General features: G+C 40.6%; 1 long non-coding RNA gene across 1 annotated transcript; it reads left to right on the top strand.

The window, feature by feature from the left end:
* The first annotated feature begins 1,599 nt into the window (after positions 1-1,599).
* LOC134318938 (uncharacterized) lies at positions 1,600-19,071 on the top strand. The gene is made up of 3 exons (XR_010013449.1): positions 1,600-1,759; positions 2,143-2,232; positions 18,092-19,071. It is a non-coding gene; the product is annotated as an uncharacterized LOC134318938 (long non-coding RNA).
* Positions 19,072-24,315: the final 5,244 nt, after the last annotated feature.

Genomic DNA, 24,315 nt, shown 5'->3' on the forward strand with positions numbered 1-24,315 from the left:
AAAGTTGCTTTGAGACAATGTCCATTGTAAAAAGCGTTATACAAATAAATTTGACTTGACTTGAAATTTGTGAAAGTAAGACATCAGATTCAGACAGTCGATGGCAGTTAGTAGTGTATCGGAATGCTGCTAAAGGAATATACCATGGATTATTCTTAAAAAATCTCTTTTCATCTGTCTATTTCATCCTGTGGCCTTTATGCCAGGGCCTGTTTATTTTCAGGATTCTTACAACCCCAAAAGGAAATCTCAAGCTTCTTCCCCACTTTTCTGACACCTCAAAAGCCATTAGTGTCACAGCTCTGACCAACTCTGTTCTTTCATCTCAAGTGATATCTTAATTTCTTTTACAACCTCTCCGGAGGAAAAAGACACCAGATGGAATGAATCCCCTATTCTACTTCCTCCATTAAGCAGCTTTAAGCATCTTTTACTTTAAAAAATGAGACAATTTACCTCTCTTAACCAAACACACATACACCGATCAGGAATAACATTATAACCACCTTCATAATATTGTGTTGGTCCCTGTCGAGGCATGGAGTCTGACACTATCTACCAGAACCAGCATTAACTTCTTCAGGAATTTGAGCTACAGAAGGTCGTCTGTTGGATTGCACCCCACGGGCCAGCCTTCACTGCCCACATGCATCAATGAGCCTTGGCCGCCCATGACCCTGTTGCTTCCTTTGACCACTTTTAATAGATACTGACCACTGCAGTGGAACACTTCACTGTGGTAATTGTTGTAATATCTATGAATAGTATCAGAATATAGACATACTGTACCCATGATTACTATTACGATTATGACTATTATGATTACTACTGTTTTTGCTAATTGTCTGTTATTTTTGACTCAAAATAAACCATTAAGAATTGTGTTCAACCAACATCCTGTATACAACCCTAAAAAACATTTGTACTGCATGCTTAAATCACACAAATAAATCGAAATATCTAACAATTTCTGTGTATTAGACCGGTGTAATCAATATACTGTTCTTTTATCATGTTAGTGATATTAAGAGTTAACTTTTACAATCGAATAAGTTTCATTTGTGGGCCAACATAGAATGTTTTTGTCAAAAACTAAGCTTTTATCATAACCTACTGACACTATTCCACAACTATTCGGTCACATGAATGTTCTTCCCTTATTGGCTACATCTACTGCATGCCACACCTCTCAAAGTGAGTCGAAATGAGGCTGCACAGTCATTCAAAGTTAGTTCAGAACTTTTGAGTTCTCGAGAGTTTTTATCAGTTTCAGCAGTTTTAGTTTTTGGAAGAGTTTTAGAGCTCTTCCCAAATTTGCATCACCCGCTGGTGATGCAGAATGCAGCTCACTTAGAAGAGTTTGCTCCACTGACGCCGAATAAGCCTGCTTAGTTGATTAAGTTCACCATTCGTGGTTTTGCAAGTTTGGATTCGACTTTAATTGTTCACTTCTGAACTTCTAAACCAACAGTCAAGGTAAAGTTTATAATCAGCTGCGTGTAGAGAATCCAACCTCTTCACTGAACTGCACAGTGCGTGATGACCTTTGTGCTCCACATCTGTACATCTCCAGAAACAAAGAAAAGGAGAGCACATCAGTCTAATTAAAACACCTTAGACTCAACAGTCATTGGATCAAGGCACCTGAGCGAAGTGGTACAGGCACGGAAAACCAGTTCTCTGCTGAAGAGGGCCAGAGTAAAGAACCAACGGACGCAAGGTTATTCGACTAGCAAAGACTTCCTTCATCAGCCGACAGGTACACACGCCTCATATGCTCACAGGTAAAGTGATTGGTTTTGATGCCCCTTCATTCGCTACCACTATTAATCGATAGCAAACACTTAAATCAGGCTCTAAACCTCCTGGTTCGTCCCACCATTCAATCCACTATAGATAATATGTATATATGTTATTTCCCAGTAATAGCTTACCTACAGATTTACAATTGTATTATTACCACTTACAGTAGTTATGCCATTTACTTATTAACTGTCATTGTATGTGTTATGTTTTATTTTATGTTTAAAGTAATTTAGTTTAAGTACAGTTGTGGCCAAAAGTTTTGAGACTTACACAAATTTTGGTATTCACAAAGTTTGCTGCTTTAGTGTTTATAGTGGCAAATTGCATTAACTCTAGGTTCTTATGAAGAATGAAGACCTTCTCTAATGAAGACCCCCTTCAGGCTGCTTGGAAGATCTGGAAAAATGATTGTCCAGAAAAGAAAAGGTGAGCACTACCATGAGTCTTGTGTCATGCCAACTGTATATACAGTGGGGCCAAAAAGTATTTAGTCAGCCACTGATTGTGCAAGTTCTCCTACTTAGAAAGATGAGAGAGGTCTGCAATTTTCATCATAGGTACACGTTAACTATGAGAGACAAAATGAGAAAAAAAAATCCAGGAAATCACATTGTAGGATTTTTAAAGAATTTATTTGTAAATTATGGTGGAAAATAAGTATTTGGTCAAACACAAACAAGCAAGATTTCTGGCTCTCACAGACCTGTAACTTCTTCTTTAAGAAGCTCTTCTGTCCTCCACTCGTTACCTGTATTAATGGCACCTGTTTGACCTCATTATCTGTATAAAAGACACCTGTCCACCGCCTCAAACAGTCAGACTCCAAACTCAACCATGGCCAAGACCAAAGAAAATTGTAGACCTGCACCAGGCTGGGAAGAGTGAATCTACAATAGGCAAGCAGGTTGGTGTAAATAAATCAACTGTGGGAGCAATTGTAAGAAAATGGAAGACATTGCCAACCTCTGTCATTGCCAATAAAGGTTATGTTACAAAGTATTGAGTTGAACTTTTGTTATTGACCAAATACTTATTTTCCACCATAATTTACAAATAAATTCTTTAAAAATCCTACAATGTGATTTCCTGGATTTTTTTTTCTCATTTTGTCTCTCATAGTTGAAGTGTACCTATGATGAAAATTACAGACCTCTCTCATCTTTCAAAGTAGGAGAACTTGCACAATCAGTGGCTGACTAAATACTTTTTGGCCCCACTGTAATCCTGAGACCATTCATGTGTGTGGATGCTTCTCATTTAAGGGAGTGGTCTCACTCATTTTCCTAACAATTCAAGAGCAATCTGGTGATGGATAAAAAGCACAATGTCACAAGGCAAACGTGGTTTGGTGAACAAAACATTGAAATTTTGGGTTTGTGGCCAGAAAACCCAAATCTCAATCCCAATGAGAATCTGTGGTCGATCCTCAAAATCCTCAAAAAAGCGATTAGACAAAAAACACAGAAATTGAAACTCCAAGAACTGATTAGGCAAGAATGGGTTGGCATCAGTCAGGATTATGCCCAGAAGCTGATATCCAGCATGCCAGGGTGAATTACTTGAAAAAGAAGTGCCAACACTATAAATATTGAGTCTTTGCATAAACTTGATGTATTTGTCAATGAAAGTTAAACCTTGGAACAAAAGAAGGCTGAAGGTTTTGGATAATAAAGTACAGGATGGGACATACTGACAAAACAGTTAGTGAATAGCCAAGCTGTGTAAAGCTTTATATGAACCTTTTACTGGATACGAGATGAGTAACCAGTGAAGACTCTGAAATATGGAAGTGATGAGATCAGTCTTGTTAGAGTAAGTGACAATCCTAGCAGCGGCATTTTGTACATACTATAGCCTACTGAGTGTTTTAACAGGGATGCTTTAAGTGGTTCACACTACACGACTTTCCAAGTCGTCAGGTCACTGTACAGGTCACACTACACAACTGGATCTCTTGTAATAGGGAGTCTTTCAAGTCGTTGTGACTTTCACAGTACACGACTGATCGGCGACAGGGGGTCTCACACTACACCATCTTTCACCAACTGGAATCGCAGGCGAGCTTCTCTGGTCTCCCAAACTACGTTTTATCATGAAAACAAACGCGAGAAGTGAAGAGGAGTTTAATGATACCACGTCCAAAAATGCAAGAAGCGATCAATCAAAGTTGTTTGTGCGCTGATGTGCAGCATAAAATCAAAGAGAAAAATAAATAAATCCGAGTGGATTTGGCTACGCGACTAGCAGGGATTGTTTTGTTCTGTAGCAAGTTGGAGGTTAATAAATATTTTTTTGTAATGCAGTGTTGGTATTATGGTTTGGCGTGAATGATAAGTTCACAAATATTGTAAAGCTTGTGTGTGACCCGATGTATTCTGATAGAAACTATATTATTCCGCTCACCACACTCATTGCCAGTCTCAACTGATTGATCCAGATATTCAGTTCACTCCAGCCTGTCATCCAAGTGCACTCCCAGGTATTTGTAGCTCCTTACTACTTCAGCATCCATACCATCTATGGAAACCGGTAGCAAAAGAAAGCTTGGACCTCCTGAAATCTATCACAATCTCTTTGGTCTTGCCGATGTTGAGCTGTAGCTGGTTCCTCTTACACCTCTTAGCAAAGTCCTTTACCAGAGCCCTGTACTCCTCCTCCTGTCAACCTTTGATACATCCCACAATGGCTGTGTCATCTGAGAATTTTTGCAGATGACAAGAGCCAGAGCTGTATGCAAAGTCTGAGGTGTACAGATTGATTAGGAAGGTAGCCAGCACAGTTCCTTGAGGAGCCCCTGTATTGCACACAGCCATGTCCAACACATAGCCCTGAAGTCTCACGAACTGTGGTCTTCCTGTCAGATAGTCCATGATCCGTGAGATGATGTGTTTTTCCAACCCCATTACCTAAAGCTTTTCACCCAACAGCACTGGCTGAATGGTCTTAAATGCACTTGAGAAGTCGAAAAATATAATTCTCACAGTGTTGCCTGTGCTGTCCAGATGTGAGTATGCACTGTTCAGGAGATAGATTACTGCATCATCCACTTCAAGTCTATCCTGGTAGGCAAACTGCAGGGGGTCTGTGGATATTCTGACCAAGGGTCGGAGATGAGCTAATACCAGCCTTTCTAGTGTCTTCATTATGTGGGATGTCACGGCCACTGGTCTAAAGTCATTAAGAACTTTAGGACCTTTCTGGGGGACTGGAACCACACAATATGTTTTCCACATATTGGGGACTTTTTCCAGGCTGCAGCTCAGGTTAAAAATGTGCTGTAGGATCCCACCCAACTGCTCAGCACACAGCTTCAGCACTCTGGGCTCAATACCATCAGGGCATGCAGCCTTATTGAGCCTGAGCTTCCTTAACTCCTTCTTGACCTGGTCCTCAGTGAATTTTAGATTGTTATTCTGGCTGGTAGTTTGTGGTGAGAGGTTAAGAGTAATTTGTCTCTGATGGTTGTTCAATGGTGATAATGGTGGAAGAAGGCACTGAGGAATTTGTCTGCTTAGAGTCCATAGTGTTAAACTGTGGGGGAGGCAGAGGCATCACTGATGATGGCTGTGGATGAGACGGGCCATTGTCGAACCTTGTATAAAAACGATTCAGCCGGTGATGTCTTTCATACCCTTCCACACATCCCGAATACCTCCACACTGTAGTTTGTTCTCTGAAGATTATTAAAGAGGCCAAGGATGACTACAGGAGGAATCCTGTAGTCATCCTTGGCCTCTTTAATAATCTTCAGCTTCTTTTGGACCATCTTCATTTTTTCCCTCTTTCCCATCCTGAAGGCTCTCTTCTTTTGGTTACACAATGTTATTCCATCGATGTCATTTCCATGAGATTCACACATCAAATCCCAGTCTGTGACTTCAAAGCAACCTTAAGTGATTCAATGGCCTCAGGAGTCAATTTCCCGCATTCATCACCAGACACTGCGATGAATGCACTTGGGCTCTGATCTTGCACTCTAGCAATAGCTGCGTGTACAGATATATACAAGAGGGTCCTGGGTTGGATTCCTAGGTGTAGTGGAGTCTGGGTTCTTTCTGTCTGGAGTCTGCATGTTCTTCCTGTGTTTGTGTGGGTTTCCTGTGGGAGCTCTGGTTGCCTTCCACAGTCCAAAGACATGTTATTAGGTAAATTGGATACAAAACTGTCCATTATTGTGTTTGACATTAACCTTGAACTGATGAAATTTACATAATGAACTACCTCTCCTGTCAGGAATGTAACCAAAGTGTAAAACTGGAAATATGGAAAATATCTGCAAAAATACTGTTAATGCAAACAGAAATTAAAAAGCATAACTTTTCAGAGGCTTCCATTCAGTATTTGCAAAAAGCTTTGAGGTCAAGGACCCTAAACACAAGCTTTTGCAACCATTTATGTAGGATTCTTATCTTTCTTGTGCTTGCCTCTCCTTGCAGAAAAGTAAACTCAAGCCAGAGGCCAAACTAAACAGTAGTTTGTTACTTACACAGCTAGATTCTAGCACAATTTAAAGCATAAAGTATACTTTAACAAGAAGCCTACCTTTACCAGGAGTAGACAGCATAAACAAATGGAAGACACCAGCACAGCAAAGCATCTAGCACAACTGAAGTTATTGCATGTCATGTAGTTACCTGGATGGTAGATTTTTATGTTCCGGGATTAAGAGTGGGTGTTGCTGCTATATGCAGATTTACTCTTTAGTCATGTTTCTGGAGCCACTAACATATTGATGCTGGATGATCTAAGAGCCCTGGTTGGATCATATCTATTGTAACAATTCATTTTTTTAATTGTATAGGGCAGATAACAGAGAATGACAACAGCCTAAAGTGACGAAGCTTTAAGATATTCAGAAAATGGAAATACGCATTTTTACAAAAACTACTAATGTGATTTTTAAATCTTTAAGATTCTTGACACATTGTGTGGACTCCAAATTTATGGCTGTCAATAAGCCTGTTTGTTCTTTTGTGTCTCACTACCAATGATAAAAATCTCTGACTTTTCCCTGTTTAACTGCAGGAAATTGCAAGACATCTACATATTGATATCACTCATGCAACAAAACAGTGAGCTGATAGAATTGCTTGCATTTGGCACTAGGGAGATATAAAGCTGTGTATTATCTGTGTACTGATGACAGCAAGTGTTATGCCTCAATCACAACAGAAAGTGGAAGCATATATACACCTATCAGCCATAACATTAAAACCACCTCCTTGTTTCTACACTCACTGTCCATTTTATCAGCTTCACTTACCATATAGAAGCACTTTTAGTTCTACAATTACTTACTGGAGTCCATCTGTTTCTCTGCATGCTTTGTTAGCCCCCTTTCATGCTGTTCCTCAATGGGCAGGACTCTCCCAGGACCACTACAGTGTAGGTATTATTTAGATGGTGGATTATTCTCAGCACTGCAATGACAATGACATGGTGGTGGTGTGTTAGTGTGTTGTGCTGGTATGAGTGAATCAGACACAGCAGCGCTGCTGGAGTTTTTAAATACCGTGTCCACTCACTGTCCACTCTATTAGACACTCCTATCTGGTTGATTCACCTTGTAGATGTAAGTCAAAGACGATCACTCATCTATTGCTGCTGTTTGAATTGGTCATCATCTAGACCTTCATCAGTGGTCACAGGATGCTGCCCACAGGGTGCTGTTGGATGGATATATTGTTGGTTGGTGGACTATTTTCAGTCCAGCAGGGACAGTGAGGTGTTCAAAAATTCCATCAGCATTGCTGTCTGATCCACTCATACCAGCACAACACACACTAACACACCACCACCATGTCAGTGTCACTGCAGTGCTGAGAATGACCCACCACCCAAATAATACCTACTCTGTAATGGTCCTGGGAGAGTCCTGGCCATTGAAAGGGGGCTAACAAAGCATGCAGAGAAACAGGTGGACTACAATCAGTAATTGTAGAACTACAAAGTGCTTCTATATGGTAAGTGGAGCTGATAAAATGGACAGGGAGTGTAGAAACAATGAGGTGGTGTTAATGTTATGGCTGATCGGTGTAGGTTAAATAGCAAAAGGCCTCAAGATTGATCCTTGATAGACTCCACAGGTAGACTCTGTGAAGTACAGTTGCCCAGTGCAACATAGTAGTCATGGCCACATAAATATGTTCAAATCCAGTCAAAGACTTTTTAAGTGCTTTATTTGGAGGCGACTTTACTTTTTTTTTTTTTAAGTCAAGGGCTTGGCCACTGATATCCACCCAATTCGATCAAGCAGAATTTAATGATAAACTGTATCAAAAGCAGCACTTAAATCGAATAGAACCAAAAGAGAGATGCTACCCATGTCTCCTTTTTTTCGTATGCATTTTGTCACCTACACTAGACGAGATCAGCTGTGGATCAGCTCTGTGTACGGAGAGACACACCCTGATCCGCACTCCTTCCCCGTTAACCAGCCAGCAGAGGTCGTAGTAGCATCAGTTATGAGAGAGTCCCCATCCAGCTTAATGCCTTACCCCTATATGAACAACAGGCCAATTGTTGTTCATGTGACCGCTCAGCCCAGCCGGCAGGCAGAGCAGAGACTCGATACGATGTTTTTGAGATCCCAGCTCTGGTGTGCTAGCGTGTGTTTTTACCGCTGTGCCACCTGAGCGGCCTGTCTCCTTTGTTTCTTTAAGGATGACTTTTTTAGCTGAATGGAGGTGCAGGCTTTTACATTGTTTGAGGGGTGATGTCCTCATTAGAGGTGTCTGTGGGTGGGGTTTTGCAAAATGGTGGTGTGATGTCTGTGTGGCAACGTCATTGTGTTGATGCATTATGATGGTCTGAAAACTGATGGTTTATTAATTTTTACTCAGTTTTGATATGCATGGATAATGATTTTCTTTGGAACCAGAGCAGTAAGTTGAATAAATGATTTTTTTTAATCTATGAAATTTGTGGCAGTCTGGTCTGAAATGTTGCGAAGGCAGAAAAGAAACTTGTATTAAGGCTCTGTAGAATGTTCAGAAGGACACATGTTGCAGGTGATGGAAAGAAGGTGGTGGAGCTTGCTATGTTGTTGTTTTGCACTGTGGTGTTTTCAGCAGTTTTCTGAGGAGGTGAAAGATAGAGAAACAGTGGCGGTTGGTAAGTACTGGTGGATGTTAATATGATGTTGTAGAACTTCTTAGTCTCTGATATTTGGGCCTGTCTTAAAACCAAATGAGCTCTCTACATCTGACACCATCCTAGGTGTGCTCCAAAGAGGAAGTCTTAATTCCTAGTAGCCTCAAAATGCTGCCTACTAAGATACCTTAGTCTGACTGATATTCTTACAGAATAAACAGGAAGCAATGAGCTGGGTTATTTTCATATGTAAGTAATTCTTATTGATTTTTGTTTTTATTAAAGCATATAAGTGTAATTGCTCTACAATTCTGGGTCTGTCAGTCACAGTCTAACAGTTTTGGTACACAGAGGGAGATGTCAACTGGCATGCTAGCGGGTTGTGTTGCCTTAGCCTATTGGTTTGAATGGCCTGACGCTAGAGCTGCTAGAATAGCTGTCTAACTACAATAATCTGCCTTCTAAAGTTCGATGTCATTTAGAATCCTCTCCACTTAGGCAGCTGCCTAGGTAGGCAGTGTAATGCAAGGCAGCTTACTAGGTTTTGAGACAGATCTATTGAGTTAGAATGTTGAAATCGATCTTATAAAACTGCATGGTGTCTATTGCAAAGTAAGGATGTTAAACTCATGCAGAACTGCTTAGTTTGTGATGTGAAGTTTTGGGTGCTGGGATCCATTTTGTGAAACTGCATGGTCTATGATGTAAGATGTGGATGTTCTAGTCCTGTTATAGGGTTGCTTGAAAGGATTCATCCTGTAGAAGAAAAGAAACAGTTAATACACAGGCAGTCAGTTAGGAGATGGTAGGAGTTTCAGTCGTGTCCTTTCTCCCAAGCCAAAGTTATTACATAACTCGATAAAAGACAAAGAGTAATCAGTAAAACAAAAAGAAGTAGTTTGTTTTTTATTATACAGGATATTATCCTGAGCCCTGAGAGATAAAAGGCAGGAGTTTATGTTGGGCATTAGGCTGCTCATTATAGGATTGTGCAATAAAATCAGGTCAGGTAAAGCTTTGCAAGCCCCAAGGAAGGGTTTGATAGCTCAGAAATGCTGAATAATAAGTTAATTAGACATTCACTTACTGGACTTAGAGCCATGCTATCGTCTGATGGGTTCTTGATAGGATTGAGAGAGAGAGCGTGTTTTCTAATGTAGCATGATGGTGTTTTATCAGTGTAGGAAAGTAATAGGCCAACTTCATTAAGATTAGGCCTGATTTGAGTTGAACTGTTTTCCATCTTAGGCGAAAATCCTTGAAGTGATTTTAGAATAAACCAATTTGGCTGTTGTTTTCTATCCAAGGCTGTGGTGATCGTTGACAATGTAACGAATGTGTTTGCAGTCAGCCTAACTGCATCTTCTCAGTGACTCTTAGAATATGTGACCTTTAAATATCACAATTCTGGCAGCATGTGTGAATCTGGACCACATGTGTGAAGAGTGGACATGTGCTGTGGAGGCTGCAGAATTTCTCACACATCTGTGGGAAAGCTGCCATAAAATAATGTTTGTTAGTAATAAGAGTTTGTTATATTTATAAGGTCCCTAACTTGCACTAATGCCACTGTTTTTGATAATAATAACTTAGTGACATATTATACAACCCCAAATTAGAAAAAGTTGGGACAGTATGGAAAATACAAATGAAATAAAAATGCAGTGTTCCTTACATTTACTTGCTGAGTCTTTGATGAGCAAAGATGATCAAAGGATCTCCGGTTTGTGAACAAATGTGTGAGAAAATTATTGAAATAATTAAAAACATGTACATCAAGATTTAAAGAGATTTGCATATTTCCCCTCTATAGTGCATAATATCATTAAACGATTCAAGGAATTGGGAGGAATTTCAGTGCATAAAGGCCAATGGCACAAGCTTAAGCTGAATGCCTGTGATCTTCGATCCCTCAGACAGCACTACATCAAGAACCGCCACTCAACAATAGCTGATATAACCACATGGGTGAGGGATTACTTTGGCAAACCTTTCTCAAGCACTACAATATGGAGTTACATGCACAAATGCCACTTAAGGCTTCTTTTGTGCAAAGTAAAGTTTTATGTTAACCATGTCAAGAAGCGGCGTCGACTTCTCTGGGTTCGGAGGCATCTAGGATGGACCATCACACAGTGGAAACGTGTATTGTGGTCAGATGAATCATCAGCATTCCAGGTCTTTTTTGGTTAAAAATGGACGGCGTGTGCTCCAGACCAAAGACGAAAAGGACCATCCAGACTGTTATCAGCTACAAGACAATGCAAAACCACATACTGCACACATTACAAAGGCATGGCTGCGGAAGAAGAGGGTACGGGTACTGGTACTGGACTGTCTTGCCTGCAGTCATGACCTGTCCCCAATGGAGAATTTTGAAACAAAGAAACCAAAACAAAGACCCCGTACTGCTATACATCTTAAGACGTGTTTGCAGGAAGAATGGGACAAAATAAAAGCTGAAACACTAAATCACTTGGTATCATCGATGCCAAAACATCTTTTAAGTGTGGTGAAAAGGAATGGCAACATTACAAAGTGGTAAATGCTTTACTATTCCAACTTTTTTGGAATGTGTTACAGGCCTGAAGTGCAGGAATGGATGTTTATTATTAAATGAAATGAAGTTGACCAGATAAAACATGAAATATCTCAGGTTCATCCTGTCTGCAATGAAATAAAATTCAAAGTAAATGTAAGAAACTCTGTGATTTTTTTCCCCAATTTTTCTCTGATTTGGAGTTGTATATAGATAATAAAATGTTTTGATGTACCCAAGCCAATAAAGCTTACTAAATCATATCACTTATGCAAAGTATGCACTTTATTTCTACAAACTGGTAACAAATTGGTAATTTTATTAATCACACATGGCTGCAAATGATTTATTGTGGTAAAGACAAAAAATAGATTTCTTCTCCTGTGCATATGCATAGAAATTTATAGTACTTCTCTTATTTATAAATGGATTGGGTACAGCAGCTCCTATTTGCAAATCCTTTTACGTTGATGGTTTAATTTATTTAGATTTAATTTACACAATAAGCTAACAGAATAGTGCATCTGTCTAAAAATAAACAGTAGTAAATTGGGGAGCTTCTTAAAAGGGACAATGTAAGTGCTATCACATCTTATAAAAGGAATTGTTTTCAACAATAAATATACTATCATTATGCTTTGACTGCTATCTAAAGTATTGAGCTTGGCATAATTAATATTTACTGTATGATTTATATCAAGCATAAATTGGTATGTCTTTCCCTCAGAGCAAAACCCTGAAGTTTATTACTTCAATTTATGGGCTTGCTATAAAAGAATATCTGCTTTAATAAGCAGTATAATAATAGCAGTTAAGTAGAAGTTTTGTCACTAACTGGCATGGTCACTAAACTGTCTTTACATGTGTGTAGCTATCAGTGTTCAACATGAGTTTTTTAATGCATAGAACACCTTTCTACCTTCCATTACATAGACAGTCGACAGAGATTCAGTCAAGCCGGAAAGTCTGCACACCCCTTTCACCTTCTCCTTGTTTTATTACATTACAGACTCATTTTATATTAGATTGAGTTCATTTTTTTTGTCACAAAATTCTACATAAAATAGCCCACAATGACAAAGTGGAAGCAGGTTTTTAGACATTTGTGCTAATTTATTAAAAATTTAAAGTGTGCACACTCTTTGATATGACACCCAAAAGTGAGCTGAGGTGCATTTTGTTTTCACTAATATTGGTTGATTTGTTTCTACAATTTAATTGGAGTCCACCTGTGGTACATTCAATTGATTGGACATGATCGGGGATTGCCAACACCAGCCTATATAAGGTCCCACAGTTGACAGTGCATATCAGAGCAAACTCAGAGCCATGGGATCAAAGGAATTATCTGCAGACCTCAGAAACAGGATTGTGTCAAGGCATAGATCTGGAGAAGGGTACAGAAAAATTGCTGCAGCTTTACAGTCCCAAAGAGCACAGTGGCCACCATCATTCATAAATGGAAGAAGTTCTTCCTAGAGCTGGCTGCCCGTCCAAACTGAGCGATCAGGAAAGACGGCCTTGGCCAGGGAGGTGAGCAGGAACCCCCCTTCTGACAGAGCTCCAGTGTATCTTTGTGGAGATGGGAGAACCTATCAGAAGATCAACCATCCAGGCAGCACTCCACAAATCATGCCTTTATGGTAGAGTGGCCAGGCGGAAGCCAGTCCTTAGTAAAAGGCACATGACAGCCTGCTTGGAGTTTGCCAACAGGCACCTAGAGGACTCTCAAACCATGAGAAACAAGATTCTCTTGTCTGATGAAACCAAAATTGAACTTTTTGGCCTGAATACCAAGCGTCACCTCTGGAGAAAACCAGGCACCGCTCATCACCTGGCTAATGTCATCCCTACAGTGAAGCATAGCAGTGGCAGCATCATGATGTGGGGATGTTTTTCAGCAGCAGGACTGAAAGAGGGAAAGATGAATGCAGCTAGGTATACCAAGATCCTTGAAGAAAACCTGCTTCAGAGCATCCTGGACCTCAGACTGGGGCGAAGGTTTACCTTCCAACATGACAACGACCCGAAGCACACAGCCAAGAGAACAAAGGAGTGGCTTCGGAGAAAGTCTGTAAATGTTCTTGAGTGGCCCAGTCAGAGCCCAGACCTGAATCCAGTCAAACATCTGTGGAAGGAGCTGAAAATGGCTGTGTACCGACACTCCCCATCCAACCTGACAGAGCTTGCAAGGATATGCCAATAGGAATGGGCGAAAATGTCCAAAAACAAGTGTGCCAAGCTTGTAGCTTCTTTCTCAAGATGCCTTGAAGCTGTAATTGCTGCCAAAGGTGCATCAACCAAGTATTATGCTAAGAGTGTGTACAGATATGTAACCCCTAAATAAACAATTTTTGTCAGTAAAGTAAAATTGCATAATTTCTAAACCCTGTTTTCACTTTGTAATTATTGGTGATTGTGTGTAGATGTTTGAGGCAAAAAAAGAACTCAATCTACTATAGAATGAGTCTGTAACGTAATAAAACGTGAAGAAGGTGAAAGGTGTGTGCAGACTTTCCGGCTTGACTGTATATACACTGTATATATCTGCAGACATTTCTGTGTATTGCATAAGATGAATACATTGCACTCTTTGACTACTTAGCTTAAATGAAACAGAGATTTAGATAAAACGGTAGAGAATCACTCCCCTGTGTCCTTGGCTGAATGTGTACATTGATTTGTTGTGAGAGTCATATTTTATTCAGGCCTGCTTTTCTTTACCTTGTACATAAAACACTAATTTACCATGAGGTACCATTAAACAACTGCATATGCTGCTGCAAAGGCCATAAGTCAGTATTCATGTCAACTTTATTTTTACCATTTCTGTACCACAGGTACTAAAAACATCTAATCTTAAAATGCACCCATTTATATATGTCACAGTGATTGTGAGTGCAGAAATGTCTCACAGTTTCTCTAAGCTAGTTAGCTATCAAATTTGACTAGTGAATTAAAATAATAGAAATCTATAAGAAGTAAACTACCCTGCATGAAATATTTTAAAGACCTACATCATATACACCGATCAGGTTTAACATTATGACCACCTTCCTAATCAGTGATGGCATAGTTACCTTGAAAAAGTAATCTGATTACTGATTACTGATTACTCCTTTAAAAAGTAACTTAGTTACTTTATGGATTACTTGATTTTAAAAGTAACTAAGTTAGATTACAAGTTACTTTATTAGTTATATAATGCGGAATATTTCAAAGATATTCCTTTGCAATACTTTATCATTTGGCTGCCAGCTGTGTGTACTGATGAGACTCAATTGAATCCCAGAACATGCTAGTGTGAATGCATGGAAAACAAATTTTAATTTTCTTTCAAGAATATGATACAGACTGACCAACACTATTACGCTAAATCAGCATTGAAAATTGACTTTACTTTTAATAGCCTTCTACAATGCTGGAGCTTCTTAAAACGGAAGATTTTCTTTTAAATAGAAGTGTTATCTACCTGCTATTAAATTGTTTTCCAACAAAATCCGGCCAATTTGGCGGATAATTGCCCAATCTGGCAACACTGGAATGCGCAGAGCCAGCTGGCGCTTTTACTCGTAGCGCGCCACGAATACTACTAAATAGTACTACTGTACTTCTGTAATAGTGTTGGTGGTTGACATTTATGTTGAGTGTATTACTGCACTGTTTTGGTGAAGAACTACTCATCTGAGGTGCGCTGCTCCTGCATGCAGAAATGCTTCCGCAAAAATATTGCCGGCAAAGCGGTGGTGGGGGGGCCAGAGGGGTGGCCGAAGATTACTTTATGGTGGCCATGGCAACCACTGGCCACCCCCTGGCTCCGCCCCTGCCAAGAAGAAAGCTAAAATATCTTTTCACTAAAGAAAATGACAAAAATAGTAACGCACAGTAACTTGGATAAGTAACTTTAATCTGATTACTGGATTGGAAATAGTAACGCGTTAGATTACTCGTTACTGAAAAATGTGGTCAGATTAGAGTAACGCGTTACAGACCATCAGTGTTCCTAATACTGTGTTGGTCCCCCTTTTGCTGCCAAAACAGCCCTGCAACTGCGACGCACTGTGTATTCTGACACCTTTCTATCAGAATCAGCATTAACTTCTTTAGCAATTTGAGCTACAATAGCTCGGATCACACAGGCCAGCCTTCGCTCCCCACTGCATCAGTGAGCCTTGGCTGCCCATGACCTTGTCGCCGGTTTACCACTGTTCCTTCCTTCGACCACTTTCGATAGATACTGACCACTGCAGAATGGGAACACCCCACAAGAGCTGCAGTTTTGGAGATGCGCTGACCCAGTCGTCTAGCCATCACAATTTGGCCCTTGTCAGACTCGCTCAAATCCTCACTTGCTGCCTAATATATCCCACCCACTAACAGGTGCAGTGATGAAGAGATAATCAGTGTTATTCACTTCACCTGTCAGTGGTTATAATGATATGCCTAGTTTAGGGGTTGGACAATGAAACTGAAACACCTGTCATTTTAGTGTGGGAGGTTTCATGGCTAAATTGGACCAGTCTGGTGGCCAATCTTCATTAATTGCACATTGCACCAGTAAGAGCAGAGTGTGAAGGTTCAATTAGCAGGGTAAGAGCACAGTTTTGCTCAAAATATTGCAATGCACACAACATTATGGGTGACATACCAGAGTTCAAAAGAGGACAAATTGTTGGTGCACGTCTTGCTGGCGCATCTGTGACCAAGACAGCAAGTCTTTGTGATGTATCAAGAGCCACGGTATCCAGGGTAATGTCAGCATACCACCAAGAAGGACAAACCACATCCAACAGGATTAACTGTGGACGCAAGAGGAAGCTGTCTGAAAGGGATGTTCGGGTGCTAACCCGGATTGTATCCAAAAAACATAAAACCACGGCTGCCCAAATCACGGCAGAATTAAATGTGCACCTCAACTCTCCTGTTTCCACCAGAACTGTCCGTCGGGAGCTCCACAGGGTCAATATACACGGCCGGGCTGCTATAGCCAAACCTTTGGTCACTCATGCCAATGCCAAACGTCGGTTTCAATGGTGCAAGGAGCGCAAATCTTGGGCTGTGGACAATGTGAAACATGTATTGTTCTCTGATGAGTCCACCTTTACTGTTTTCCCCACATCCGGGAGAGTTATGGTGTGGAGAAGCCCCAAAGAAGCGTACCACCCAGACTGTTGCATGCCCAGAGTGAAGCATGGGGGTGGATCAGTGATGGTTTGGGCTGCCATATCATGGCATTCCCTTGGCCCAATACTTGTGCTAGATGGGCGCGTCACTGCCAAGGACTACCGAACCATTCTGGAGGACCATGTGCATCCAATGGTTCAAACATTGTATCCTGAAGGCGGTGCCGTGTATCAGGATGACAATGCACCAATACACACAGCAAGACTGGTGAAAGATTGGTTTGATGAACATGAACATCTCCCATGTGAAGTTGAACATCTCCCATGGCCTGCACAGTCACCAGATCTAAATATTATTGAGCCACTTTGGGGTGTTTTGGAGAAGCGAGTCAGGAAACGTTTTCCTCCACCAGCATCACGTAGTGACCTGGCCACTATCCTGCAAGAAGAATGGCTTAAAATCCCTCTGACCACTGTGCAGGACTTGTATATGTCATTTCCAAGACGAATTGACGCTGTATTGGCCGCAAAAGGAGGCCCTACACCATACTAATAAATTATTGTGGTCTAAAACCAGGTGTTTCAGTTTCATTGTCCAACCCCTGTATATATGTATATATAATTACTTGTTAGAGTGATGACATTATTTGCAATATATGATGAGGTTAGCTGATCCTTCCCTTGTAAAGTACCCTAAATACCATGCACTTGTTGGACATTTCATTTTAAAAGTATGGGCAATAATATGGAGTTACTCCCTCTTCTTAGGCTGTCTTCACTTGTCTGGCAAGCCTTTTAACAATTCTTTAAGTCTGTCTATGGGAATTCAATGCAACATCCAGTACATATGCTAATTAATTTTCAGCATATTAGCCACTTAGGTGACACAGCTGTAAAATACACTAGCACACCAGAGCTGGGATTTTGAATACATTGTTTCGAATCTCAGCTCTGCCATCTGGCTGAGCTCGGCGGCTATATGAACAACGTTTGGCTGTTGTTCATAAAGGGTAGGGACCTCATTACTGATGCAATTGCGACCTCTGCTGGCTGATTGATGGCATCTACACAGAAAGAGAAATATTGTTGATCAGGGTGTGGCTCTCCGTGCACAAGGCTGATTGGCATATGAACTCGCCTCGTGCAGGTAAAAAGATGCAGTCGGCTACTGCTTATGTGTCGGAGGGGGCGTGAGTCAGCTCTCCTCAGTCAGGGGTGGGGGTCAGCACCAGTAGAGAGGAAGCATTACGCAATTGCGAAAAAATTGGAGGCGCTAAAAATATTCAGTATATTAATATCATATAAATATTTTTTTTTTATTTCAATGAGCTTTCTGCTTTTTGTAAAGTCACTAAACTCATGGATCCCTGTCAGCAGATGGATGGACACTGGGAGGTGTAAGAGGGAAACATAGCTTTAGATACAAAGTCATACCCTAACATCATGGCATTCCTTTAAAAATGCATTTTCACAAAGACTAATGCTTAAAATGAAATCCTGTTTGTGTGTGTGTGTGTGTGTGTGTCTGTAGGTAGAGACAAATGGAAAAAATATATAATCCTGGATGGGCAGAGGTATTGTGGATAGATGAAGGCGTGATTAACAAGCATTCACACAAAGTGCTTAGAGCTGTCTCTGTGTTCATGGTGCTCTGAGATAAATAGCTTCAATATCCTGTATTGTGATGGCATGGCAACAGTTGCTTTGCCCTCTTAGGCGAGGTTGTGGCAATGAAAGACACCAGCTTTTAAAAAGATATCTGACCTTTCAATGACCCCAGTGTCCCCAGTTTACTTTAGATGTGACCTCCACCAAGCACAGGAACAATAAGCATGAAGCCATAAAAAGGAGGCTGTTGGAAAGGCTGGGTCACAAAGTTGTACTAATGCACTGTTTTTCCCCTATTTAATCCTGTATAGAAATGACCCAACCTTTTGCCCTCTCTGTCAACAACACAATCAACCTTACCCTGGTTTTAACCCTACAAATCTTTGTATGTGTGTTTATAAGCTGGTTAACAAAATAAATTATTAAGAGTTTAACTAATTATAACTGGGGAGCTGGATGACAAGTGGGAGCTCACTGGTTATAGAATGCCTTTATTTGTCATTTATACATACAAATGTACAATACAACAAAATCCATTCTTCACATATCCCAGCTTGTTTAGAAGCTGGGGTCAGAGCACAGAGTCAGCCATTGTACAGTGCCCCTGGAGCATACAGGGCCTTTCTCAAGGGCCCAACGCTACATGGCAGAGCTGGGATCCGAACTCTCAACCTTTCAGCTGATAGCACAAAGCCCTACCCACTAGGCTACCACTGTCCCAATGGTACTGGACTAGTAACTAAAAAGGCTCTGGTTTCATCCTGAACACAGCCAGGTTCTCATTATTGGGCCATTTAACAAAGCCCTTACTCAATTGCTTGGATCGAGTTGCTTACATAATATGAATTATTCGGTCAGAGTTGTATTTACTGCTTTATGTTGAATAAAATTATTTGCCATAAATGTGGAACATGTAATTCTTTTGTAATTCTAAAATAGTTGTTTTAAAAATGGCATGGCAACAAAGAAGCACGTTGGAAAAAGTACACAGAACACACAGTATGCAAAACAACACCACAGCAGGACCGTAGAAACACTGTGATAGACACACCAATGCTAAGAAGATTAAGCTAAACTAAATACCACATTACCTAAGTGGGTTGTCCCCTGTTTTTTTTTTAAGTGGATCTCCCCTTGGAATTGTGCCTCATAACAGTCTGGATGGCACATTTGTATAACTTTTCCACCCTTCTGCATGCTACTTTTGTCAACCAAGACAACATGAACAGTATCTTTTTTTCTATGAGGGTCACTCAAATACTGAAAGTAGAGTTTGCACAGGAGTAGGAAACCATCAGGGCATGGTCAAGGCCATCATATGAAGCTGGCTGCAAGTCTGGGAAAACCTCACTAAGCTAAATTGCAGCATTAAGGCAGTTGGAGGGGTCATACTTGCAGCATTCATTTCTTTGCACAGCACTCGAAACATGTTAAGTGAATGCTAGTGCAAGATATTTATTTACAAAAGATGTAAACAACAAAATACATACAAAAACACATCACCATATAAATGCTAAGAAGATTATGCTAAACACCAAATACCAAACAAAACAAACGTGGAAATAAACAATAGACTAAATACTATGTGCAGCCCCTGCAACACTCAAACACATCCTGGTGGGTTGCAAGAACAGCTTAACTCAAGGTGCCATAACCAAGTGCTAAGGTGTTTGGCCTCAGCACTCAAGCAAAAGAGGACTGCAATCAATGACTCCCCCTTAATGTCCAGAATACTTTCCCATGGTTAACATCCTTTATTCGGGAATGGGAACAAGCAGCAGACCAATTCCTCACCTCCAGACTTAGGTCCCCTAAGCATAGCCCGGGACTGGGAAATGCGCGCCGACCTAAGACAAAGACTCATCTTCACTTCTAAGATTACAGTGACCAAAAAGCATCCGGATCTTGATCCTCTGGTTCGACTCCAGACGATGTGTCTATATCGTAGAGTTGGTTGTCCCATGGGAGGATGCATGTAATGAGGCATACGAAAGGAAAAAAAGCTGTGATATGCCAACCTGCCAGCTGAAGCAGAGCAGCGGGGCTGAAGTGTGAAGGTGTACCCAGTGGAGGTGGGCTGCAGGGGCTTTGTAGCCACCTCAACTTCAAGGTTTCTGAAGGAATAGGCATTAGAGGACAGACACATAGGAAGGTTATTAAAGAACTTGCCACTGCTGCTGAAAAGAGCACCCACTGGCTGTGGCTGAAACAAAAGGAGACTGCCAGTGTGGGCTGCCAGATGATCACTTAATCACTGCGTGAAACACACCCAGGTCTGATCAGCCTGAGGTGGGCCGGCCTCTGCTGAGGGTGTCTTGTGTTAAAATGCCAAAACACCCAAAGAGGCAGGGGTACACAACTGATGATGTGTCATAGTGGTAGATACAGAGATCAAATGGTGCTAGTTTTATGTAAGTTTTATATAAGTTTTATCTAAGTTAATGTGTATATTTTTCACACCTGTGTTAATGTGACTTGACAATAAAGTGATTTGATTTGATTTTGATCAACTAAATCCCCCCCCCCCAAGAGGACATCTCCAACCGCAGTCATGTAAAAGTTGTGCTGAGTCTTCAGGGATTGTAACACCTAGTCCTATTAATTACTAGTACTACGCTAATAATAATGCTAACCTGCTAAGTTTAAGGCAAAACTAAACCCTATGCTAAGTGCTAACAAGAACTCTATATACAATCTAAAACAGAGAAACAAATGATACAAACGTACGAGTACCAAGATCAAGCAACCTCTAAGAAATCAAGTACAAGTGGCTTGTCGTTTAGTTACACTGCTTGAAAAAATCACACATTGGCTTTTGATAAATGAAAGGGTTCAAGTTGAAAATTTTTACTGATATAAATTGTTTAATTTGTTGAGGACAAAATGATGTAACAACAGTCAATGAAAACCAAAATCATCAACCAAATCAATCAAGCTTCACTTCTACTTGGGAAAAAAAACAGATGGAAACACAAAGAGTGCCCAAGATTCGCCCTACTAGGGATGCTTACTTCAACCTAGTACAAGTAGCAATTGCCCAGGTTATCCTCTTCAGTAGGTGAAGAGAGGGAAATGTGTCCTGGATGCATGCAACTAAAGAAGTCAGAATAAAAAAAAAAGCTGTGCAATTACTTTAGATGCTAGGTGCCAGTCCATTTAAAAAAAAAAGTTGGGACGGTGCAATTTAGGACTAGTAATGAGATGAAAAAACTAAATAATTATGTGATTCCAAACAGGTGATGTCAATAAGTGATTGTAATCATGGTTTGGTACAAATGCAGCATCCAGGAAAGGCTGAGTCTTTGATGAGCAAAAATGATCAGAGGATCTCCAGTTTGTCCATAAATATGTGAGAAAATGATTGAAATGTTTAAAAACAATGTACCTCAAAGAAAGATTGGAAGGGGTTTGCATATTTCTCCCTCTACAGTGCATAATATCATTAAATGATTCAAGGAATCAGGAGGAATTTCAGCGCATAAGGCCAAGGGACCAAGCTTCAGCCTGTGATTTTTGATCCCTTACACAGCACTGCATCAAGAACCGCCACTTAACAATAGCTGATATAACCACATGGGTGAGGGATTACTTGGTATTGTAGTGCTTGACAAAGGTTTGCCAGAGTTACATGCACAAATGCCACTTAAAACTTTACTGTGCAAAATAGAAGCTAACCATGTTAACCATAGAAGTTAACCATGTCCAGAAGCGGCGTCGACTTCTCAGGGCTCTTAGGCATCTAGGATGGACCATCACACAGTGAAAACGTGTATTGTGGTCAGATGAATCTGCATTCCAGTTTGTTTTTGGAAAAAAATGGACGCCGTGTGCTCCGGACCAAAGACGAAAAGGACCATCCAGACTGTTATCAGCAACAAGTCCAAAAGCCAGGGTCTGTCATGGTATGGGGCTGTGTCAGTGCCTTTGGCAAAGGTCATTTACACTTCTGTGATGGCAGCATTAATGCAGAATTGTACGTTGAGATCTTAGAGCAACATGTGCTGCCTTCAAGACGTCATCTTTTCCAGGGACGTCCATGCATTTTTCAACAAGACAATGCAAAACCACATGCTGCACACATTACAAAGGCATGGCTGCAGAAGAAGAGGGTACAGGTACTGAACTGGCCTGCCTGCAGTCCTGACCTGTCCCCAGTAGAGAATGTGTGGACAAAATAAAATCTGAAATCACTTGGTATCCTCGGTGCCAAAACGTCTTTTGAGTGTGGTGAAAAAGAATGGCAACATTACAAAGTGGTAAATGCTTTACTGTCCCAACTTTTTTTGGAATGTGTTGCAGGCCTGAAATGTTTATTAACAAATGAAATAAAGTTGACCAGACAAAACATGAAATATCTCAGGTTCATCCTGTCTGCAATGAAATAAAAGTGTAAAAAGTTTGTTATTATTTGCATTTTCCATGCTGTCCCAGCTTTTTCTGATTTGGGGTTGTAGAATGTAATCAATGATGATGTTTTTAATGTTAAATTTTTAGAAGTTTAAGGATTTGAAGAGTACCTGTTAAAAAAACTTATCTCTGCAAGTTGAACCCCATGTCTTTCAAAATAGAACATGAACTGATTCTACGTGGGGAAAAAAACAGAACAGCATTAAAAGGAACAAGTTATCAGTGCCGATAACCATATTGGTAACCCTAGTTTTAAAACATACAGCCCTGCCAGTACTCATTGTGGTGGTGCTGAAGATGCTGTTCTCGATCTGGACTAACTGATGTCTCCCACTCAGGAAGTCTAAGATCCAAATGCAGAGGAAGGTGTTCAGGCCCAGCAGCCTCAGACTTCCAGTCAGATTCTGAAGAATGATGTTGCTGAATGCTGTACTGAAGTCTTTAAACAGCATTCTAACTTACAGTATGTGTACTTCTTCTGGTGGTGATGGCGTAATCTATGGAGCAGTTGGGGTGATAAATAAAATTGTAGGGTGTCCACTAAAGGGTCTTTTTGTCTCATAACAAGCCTCTTGAAGCACTTTATGATGTTAAAGAAACCATGTACAATATCCGAAGAACTTTAGACTAAGCTGAAGACATCTGGAGTGATGTTTATATATATATAAATTAGGGCTGTCATGCGATAATTTTTTTTAATCGAGATTAATCGCGATTAAAGTACCACATTAATCGCAATTAATCGCTAACTAATAACTAAGCACAATTTTAACAGTTATGCACATTTTTTATGCACAGTTTTAGTTATTTTAATTTTACTTAATGAAAATATTGTAATATAATAATAAGGACCTGGCGAGTGCAGTGAGGTGAGTGGTTGAGTTCATGTCGTGAAGGACCCCCGCACCCCCTGTAATTACGCCCCTGTGCAACACGTATAACGTCATATCGACCCACATCGTTAACTATGTTAAAGCGTTTATACAGTCCACTGCGATCCATTTAACACGTGTTTTTATTGTTCCCACGACGTGTACAGTTGATGCGCTTTACATCCAAATTCCTCTGAAATAAAGTTGTCTGAGCTCATTTTGCCTGTAACGCGTATTCGTGTGCGCAGATGCCTGACGAGACAAAGGCGGCTCTGACCAAAGATGATATTAAAGCGTCAATTAATAACTGTAATTTTGTCTAGTGATAATTTCTTACGCATTTGGAAAATGATTATTTAAGCAGCAGCTCGAGTAATTTGTAACTCACGGCGCAAACTGGAGAAAGACTCAGCACTGCAGTGACACTGACATTATGCTGGTGTGTTAGTGTGTGTGTTGGGACTGAGAATAGTCCACCAACCAAAAACATCCAGCCAACAGCGCCCTGTGGGCAGCGTCCTGTGACCACTGATGAAGGTCTAGAAGATGACCAACTCAAACAGCAGCAACAGATGAGCGACCGTCTCTGACTTTACATCTACAAGGTGGACCAACTAGGTAGTAGTGTCTAATAGAGTGAACAGTGAGTGGACACAGTATTTAAAAACTCCAGCAGTGCTGCTGTGTCTGATCCACTCATACCAGCACAACACACACTAACACACGACCACCATGTCAGTGTCACTGCAGTGCTGAGAATGATCCACCACATAAATAATACCTACTCTGTGGTGGTCCTGACCATTAACGAACAGCATGAAAGGGGATTAACAAAGCATGCAGAGAAACAGATGGACTACAGTCAGTA

The sequence above is a fragment of the Trichomycterus rosablanca genome, chromosome 8 (genome assembly GCF_030014385.1).
Source record: "Trichomycterus rosablanca isolate fTriRos1 chromosome 8, fTriRos1.hap1, whole genome shotgun sequence".
Lineage (NCBI taxonomy): Eukaryota > Metazoa > Chordata > Actinopteri > Siluriformes > Trichomycteridae > Trichomycterus > Trichomycterus rosablanca.